Source organism: Chelonia mydas, chromosome 14 (assembly GCF_015237465.2).
Source record: "Chelonia mydas isolate rCheMyd1 chromosome 14, rCheMyd1.pri.v2, whole genome shotgun sequence".
Classification (NCBI taxonomy): domain Eukaryota; kingdom Metazoa; phylum Chordata; order Testudines; family Cheloniidae; genus Chelonia; species Chelonia mydas.
In genome coordinates, this window is record NC_051254.2 from 34,177,048 (window position 1) to 34,184,374 (window position 7,327).

Genomic DNA, 7,327 nt, shown 5'->3' on the forward strand with positions numbered 1-7,327 from the left:
TTGGTGTTGCTCGATCCCCCACCCCCGCAATCACCCAAAGAGTCTGACCCACGCTCCCCCTTTCGGGACCCACCCCCTGCCCTACACCACCTCTCTCACCCCGTGGGACCTTCCCCCCCAGCCCACAGCCCCGTTCCCTGGAACCCACCCCTCACCCCAGAACCCTCCCCCTTGCCCCAGTGGGGATGGCTGGGACCCAGGCATCCGGGTGAGCCCTTACCTGGGCAGCGGTTATGTTCCCTGGGCAGCGGTATAGCTCAGGGGGCTGAGGGAACAGTTGGAGAGCAGTCGATGCCGTGGGGCGACTGCAGCATGGCGCTCAGGCTCAGGGTGTAGGGCAGCTCCCCGTGGAGGACCCGCGGGACCTCCTGGGTGATGTTCTCCCCATCCCACCCTGCAGAGAGAGACACAGGAGTGAGGGCCAGGGGGCTGGGAGAGTGGGGGCGAGGATGGGGGGTATTGGGCTGGGATATCAGGGGATTTTGGGATGGCTGGGGTGGGTCACATACCCTGGGGTGGGGACTGCAGACCCTGGCGGGGGGGCACTTACCGCAGGGAACACAGTAGTGGCCTATTGGGCATTATGGGGGCTATGTGGGTCTTTCACTGTGGGGTACGTAGAAGGGGCTATGGAGGTTTCAGGGGGTTAAAGGCTGCGGGGTCACTCACCATGGGGTGCGTAGCTGGGGTTCTGGGGGCTATGTGGTACAGGGAGCTATGCGGGACCGAGGGCACCTATAGGTCTGGTCTCAACATGAGGCATGTCAAAGGGGTGCAGCATGCCTGGAAGCACACAGCTGGGGGTACAGGGTGCAAGGGAGTATGGGGAGATCTGTGGGTCTCACCATGGGGCACATGGGTGGGTGCTGTGGGTCTCACAGTGATGCGGGTAGGGTATCTGTGGGTCTCACCGGAGGGCGTGGAGTGGGGACAGGGGGATCTGTGGGTCTCACCATGGGGTGTGTAGCGAGGGTGCAGCACGGTCGGCAGCACGTAGCGGGCGGCCCCGTCATGCTCCAGTGGCAGCTCGCAGGTGTAGCTCAGGGTCAGCATCGCCTCCTCCCCGGGGGGCAAATTCCCCAGGGAGCAGCTGAACACATCGCCCCCGACCCCCTCCTGCTGCAGCAGGAACGAGCTCTGCCCCCCGGCCAGCAAGTCCCCATACAGCTCCTGTGCCTGCCGGGAAAGACGAGGTCACCCTGACATCCCCCTGCCAGCGCGTTCCCGTACAGCTCCTGTGCCTGCTGGAGAGACGGGGTCACCTCGAGATTCCCCTGCCCCCCAACATCCCCCTGCTCCTCGGCCAGCACTTCCACGTACACCTCCTGTGCCTGCTGGAGAGACAGGGTCACCCCGAGATCCCCCTGTCCCCCAAGATCCCCTGCCCCCCCGATCAGCACATCCCTGTACAGCTCATGCACCTGCTGGGAGAGATGGGGTCACCCCGAGATCCCCCCAGCCCAGCCCCCTCCTCTCTCCCCCCCGGGACCTCTGCCCCCCAGCACCTGTCTTTTCTCCTGGAGCTGGGCCTGGATGCAGGCCCCCCGCAGCCAGGCCTGGAAGGTGTCAACAGCCGCCTCAGCGTCCACAGGGAACTTGAAAACCGCCTCCACGGGCCCCAGCTCCTCGTTCCTGTAGAGCAGCTGGCAGCCCACGTCCGCCGCAAAGCCTCCGATCAACACCGACACCGAGCTGCGGTGCAGGGGCACTGGGGGGAGGGGGACATCAGCCACAGGCCCCCCATGGGCACCGGCGGGAGGAGCCACGTCAGCCATGGGGCCACCCTCCCCATCACGGCACCGTCCCCCGCAGCCCTGACTCACCCGGCTCCTTGGAGCTGGTCAGGAGGCCGCAGCTCATCATCTCGGCTCCAGGGTCGGGGATCTGTGTGAGGGGAAGGTGGGGGGGGGTGAGATATGGGGTTCCCATGGAAACTGATGGGCACAGGGTGCCCTCATCCCCCGCACACACTCGGCGATGGCTCCAAAACCCCAGCCCCACCCCCCTGCTCAGCCAGGTCCTGTGGCAGGGAGTCCCACAGGCCCAAGCTCCTGAGATCAGAGTCACGGCTCTGCCCCAACTGCGCCAGCCCCTGGCAGGGAGGGGCAGGCAGGGACTGGGGTACAGCTGGCAGTTGGGGGATGGAGAGAGAAACATAGGGAGGTATATGGGGATGGATGGACAGATGGAAGGAAGGAGAGGTGCAGGGGTCAGACGGACAGACGGAATGAAGGGAGATGGGGGGGTCTCGTGCGTTAGAACAAGGGGGCTGGGGGGCCCCTGGAGCAGTGACAGGGGGTGCAGGGGACCCGGGGCGGTCACTGGGGGGTTGTTAACCCCGCTACGCCCTTCTCCCCGCTGTCGCCCTGCAGAGAAGCAAAGGTTTGTGGAGCAGGCTCCAGCTCCTGGCCGTTCTTGGCAGGGACACGGCCCTGCTATTTACTCAGCTTTCACCCCAGGCTGGAGCAGCCGCCATAGACCCCCCCCACCCCAGCGGGGGTGAAATCCAGCCCTTGGCCGCGCCCAGGGGCTCCCGGCGTTCTTGCTCCATGCCCCCGAGCCGTTCGGCCTGGGCCTTGGATTTGCTGCCTTACGATGGGGTAAGAAGACGGCAGCCGGCTGATTTGTACCGCAGCAGAAATCTGGCTCTGAGGCGCACAGGGAGTCTCCGCGGAGGAGCGGGGAGCTGAGGGTGGGATGGGGGCGAGGAACGCCAGAGCTGCCGTGACTGAGAGGGGCTCCCAACCCTACTCTCCGAGCCATGTTTCTGCTCGCCACCACTCCAGCCGCCTGGAGAATTCCCAGCTGGAAGGTGGGACGGGGAGACTGGGATCACCTGGGGGGCGGGGGGGAGGGAATGTAGGCAGATTTCTAGACAAACCTCCCGCCCGGCTTCACACATGGCCCAGGATGGAGAATCCATGCGAGCCCTCGGGGAGTTGTGCCAGCAGCTAATTCCCCGCCCCCCCCTCCCCGCCAGACACCTGAGCCTCCCTCATCGCCTGAATTCATCTGCCTGCAACTCCCAGCCCCAGGACAGGCCACGTGCCCCCCCGCAGGTATTTACCGCCTCTCTGGGCTGAGCTCCGTAGGCCGGGAAAGGGCTGAGGCCAGGGCAGGGCTCCAGGGGGAGCGGGGGCGGTTGGCTGTTCCCGGCACTGAACTCTGATGCCTAATTCCCCGCCCGGAGGAAGGGAGTCGGCGTGAAACTTCGGCCGATTCACAGGCGGCGGCTCCTGCTGCAGCAGCTGCTTCTCGGGGTGCGAAGGAGCCGCAGGGCGGGGGCGGGGGCGGGGGTGGGGGTGGGGCGCTCCGACCCCTCATGGGACCCAGCGGACCCCAGGAGCCTGTGGGGAGCAGGTCAGGGCCGGTGCCCCCCGGTGCAAAAGGGGAGGGCTGAGATTTGTGTCGTCACACCGGCCGGGCGCCACGGGGATGGCCCCTGGGAAACCCACGCAGGGAGAAGCGCGGAAAGGGAGGGTGGATCGCGGGGGGGGGGGTCGGAGCAGAAACGTTTCGGGGTCACCTCCCTCCAAACACCCCCAAACCCGCCCCGGCACGCAGGGCCCCACAGCCAGGGCGGGGAGACTCCGCGGGGGCGAAGCCCTGAGTCGGGGGATGGGCCCAGACCAGGGGGTGGGGGGCCCTGGACACGGAGGGGAAGGGGGTCCGGGGGGGCCGGGCACCCCAGGGGAGGGGGCTCGACTGGGGCCCGATCCGCACCCCCGGGACCTTCTCGCTCGGTCTCTGAGCAGCGAAGCCCTGAGCCAGGCTGGGAGGGACAGTGACCCCCCGAGCCCCGCCCCCGCCAGGGAGCGTCTGCAAACGCCTCACCCCCCACCCAACCCAGCCAGGGAGCGTCTGCAAACGCCTCACCCCCCAGCCAGGGAGCGTCTGCCAGCTCCCCGTCCCCAGCTTCTATAACCCAGGGACCGTCTGCACAGTTCGCCGCCCCCGCCCCCCGACCCGGGAGCCAGGGACTGTCTGCAAACTCTTCGCTCCACACATCTTGCCATGTCCCCCCGTTGAACTGGGGCCGGGGAGGGGGGGGGTCTCCAAACTGCCCCTTGCTCCTTCCTGCCCCTTTATGTTGCAAAAAGTGGGGAGGATTGTGGATGCAAATGTTTCAACTCCAAGATACCGCTTTCCCATCAGGGTATTCACCCCACACTCTCCATCCAGGGGGCAGTGGTGGAAGAGGGGCGAGAACCCGTCAGTCGACCCTCACACCTGCCTCTCAGTAGCGAGAAGGCATCCGAGAGACATGAGGAAGCTCAGCCGGATGTGCGGAAGGGAGGCGGGAATTTTCCACCCACCGCGTTTCCTCTGGGGTCTCTGCAGATCCTGCTTTTAATGTCCCGCTGGATGGTGCTGGATCTGCCCCCCCGGCCCTGAGTTCTCTGTGTGTGGGAGCCCAGAACTGGGGCAGAGAGAGGCCCCCCCTCCACACACAGCCCCACACCCATGGGCCTCTGGCCTGGGGGGACTCATTGTAATGGGGAGGTGGGAGGTCAGTCTCCATGGCCCCTCCAGACCTCGCCCAAGAGAAGGAGGCGGGTGGTGGTGGTCGGGGACTCTCTCCTCAGGGGAACTGAGTCATCTATCTGCCGCCCTGACCGGGAAAACAGAGAAGTCTGCTGCTTGCCAGGGGCTAAGATTCACGATGTGACGGAGAGTCTGCCGAGACTCATCAAGTCCTCGGACCACTACCCCTTCCTGCTTTTCCACATGGGCACCAATGATACTGCCAAGAATGACCTTGAGCGGATCACTGCAGACTACGTGGCTCTGGGAAGGAGGATAAAAGAGTATGAGGCTCAAGAAGTGTTCTCGTCCATCCTCCCCGTGGAAGGAAAAGGCCGGGGGAGGGATCGTCGAATCGTGGAAGTCAATGAATGGCTACGCAGGTGGTGTCGGAGAGAAGGCTTTGGATTCTTTGACCATGGGATGGTGTTCCAAGAAGGAGGAGTGCTAGGCAGAGACGGGCTCCACTTAACGAAGAGAGGGAAGAGCATCTTCGCGAGCAGGCTGGCTAACCTAGTGAGGAGGGCTTTAAACTAGGTTCACCGGGGGAAGGAGACCAAAGCCCTGAGGTAAGTGGGGAAGTGGGATACCGGAAGGAAGCACGAGCGGGAGCGTGTGAGAGGGGAGGGCTCCTGCCTCATACTGAGAACGAGGAGCAATCAGCGGGTTATCTCAAGTGCCTATACACAAATTCACGAAGTCTGGGAAACAAGCAGGGAGAACTGGAGGTCCTGGAGAAGTCAGGGAATTATGATGTGATTGGAATAACAGAGACTTCGTGGGATAACTCGCATGACTGGAGTACTGTCATGGATGGGTATAAACTGTTCAGGAAGGACAGGGAGGCCAGAAAAGGTGGGAGAGTTTCACTGTATGTAAGGGAGCAGCATGACTGCTCAGAGCTCAAGTATGAAACTGCAGAAAAACCTGAGAGTCTGTGGATTAAGTTTCGAAGCGTGAGCAACAAGGGTGATGTCGTGGTGGGAGTCTGCTATAGACCACTGGACCAGGGGGATGAGGTGGACGAGGCTTTCTTCCGGCAACTCGCAGAAGCTACTAGATCGCAGGCCCTGGTTCTCATGGGAGACTTCAATCATCCTGATATCTGCTGGGAGAGCAATACAGCGGTGCACAGACAATCCAGAAAGTTTTTGGAAAATGTAGGGGACAATTTCCTGGTGCAAGTGCTGGAGGAACCAACTAGGGGCGGAGCTCTTCTTGACCTGCTGCTCACAAAGTGGGAAGAATTAGTAGGGGAAGCAAAAGTGGATGGGAACCTGGGAGGCAGTGACCATGAGATGGTCAAGTTCAGGATCCTGACACAAGGAAGAAAGGAAAGCAGCAGAATACGGACCCTGGACTTCAGAAAAGCAGACTTTGACTCCCTCAGGGAACTGATGGGCAAGATCCCCTGGGAGAATAACATGAGGGGGAAAGGAGTCCAGGAGAGCTGGCTGTATTTTAAAGAATCCTTATTGAGGTTACAGGGACAAACCATCCCGATGTGTCGAAAGAATAATAAATATGGCAGGCGACCAGCTTGGCTTAACAGTGACATCCTTGCTGATCTAAAATACAAAAAAGAAGCTTACAAGAAGTGGAAGATTGGACAAATGACCAGGGATGAGTATATAAATATTGCTCGGGCTTGTAGGAATGAAATCAGGAAGGCTAAATCACACCTGGAGTTGCAGCTAGCGAGGGATGTTAAGAGTAACAAGAACGGTTTCTTCAGGTATGTTGGCAATAAGAAGAAAGCCAAGGAAAGTGTGGGCCCCTTACTGAATGAGGGAGGCAACCTAGTGACAGAGGATGTGGAAAAAGCTAAAGTACTCAATGCTTTTTTTGCCTCTGTCTTCACGAAGAAGGTCAGCTCCCAGACTACTGCACTGGGCAGCACAGCATGGGGAGTAGGTGGCCAGCCCTCTGTGAAGGAAGAAGTGGTTCGGGACTATTTAGAAAAACTGGACGTGCACAAGTCCATGGGGCCGGATGCGTTGCATCTGAGAGTGCTAAAGGAATTGGCGGATGTGATTGCAGAGCCATTGGCCATTATGTTTGAAAACTCATGGTGATCGGGGGAAGTCCCGGAAGACTGGAAAAAGGCTAATGTAGTGCCAATCTTTAAAAAAGGGAAGAAGGAGGATCCTGGGAACTACAGGCCGGTCAGCCTCACCTCAGTCCCTGGAAAAATCAAGGAATCAATTCTGAAGCACTTAGAGGAGAGGAAAGTGATCAGGAACAGTCAGCATGGATTCACCAAGGGAAAGTCATGCCTGACTAATCTAAGTGCCTTCTATGATGAGATAACTGGCTCTGTGGATGAAGGGAAAGCAGTGGACGTGTTATTCCTCGACTTTAGCAAAGCTTTTGACACGGTCTCCCACAGTATTCTTGTCAGCAAGTTAAAGAAGTATGGGCTGGATGGATGCATTACAAGGTGGGTAGAAAGTTGGCTAGATTGTCGGGCTCAACGGGTAGTGATCAATGGCTCCATGTCTAGTTGGCAGCCGGTATCTAGTGGGGTGCCCCAAGGGTCGGTCTTGGGGCCGGTTTTGTTCAATATCTTCATTAATGATCTGGAGGGTGGTGTGGATTGCACCCTCAGCAAGTTTGCGGATGACACTAAACTGGGAGGAGTGGTAGATACGCAGGAGGGTAGGGATAGGATACAGAGGGACCTAGAAAAATTAGAGGATTGGGCCAAAAGAAATCTGATGAGGTTCAACAAGGACAAGTGCAGAGTCCTGCACTTAGGACAGAAGAATCCCATGCACCGCTACAGACTAGGGACCGAATGGCT

At 60.1% G+C, this 7,327-nt stretch overlaps 1 pseudogene; it reads right to left on the bottom strand.

The window, feature by feature from the left end:
• The window catches only part of LOC119567669, a 139,324-nt pseudogene extending 135,599 nt beyond the window's left edge, over positions 1 to 3,725 (bottom strand).
• Between the last annotated feature and the right edge of the window lie 3,602 nt (positions 3,726 to 7,327).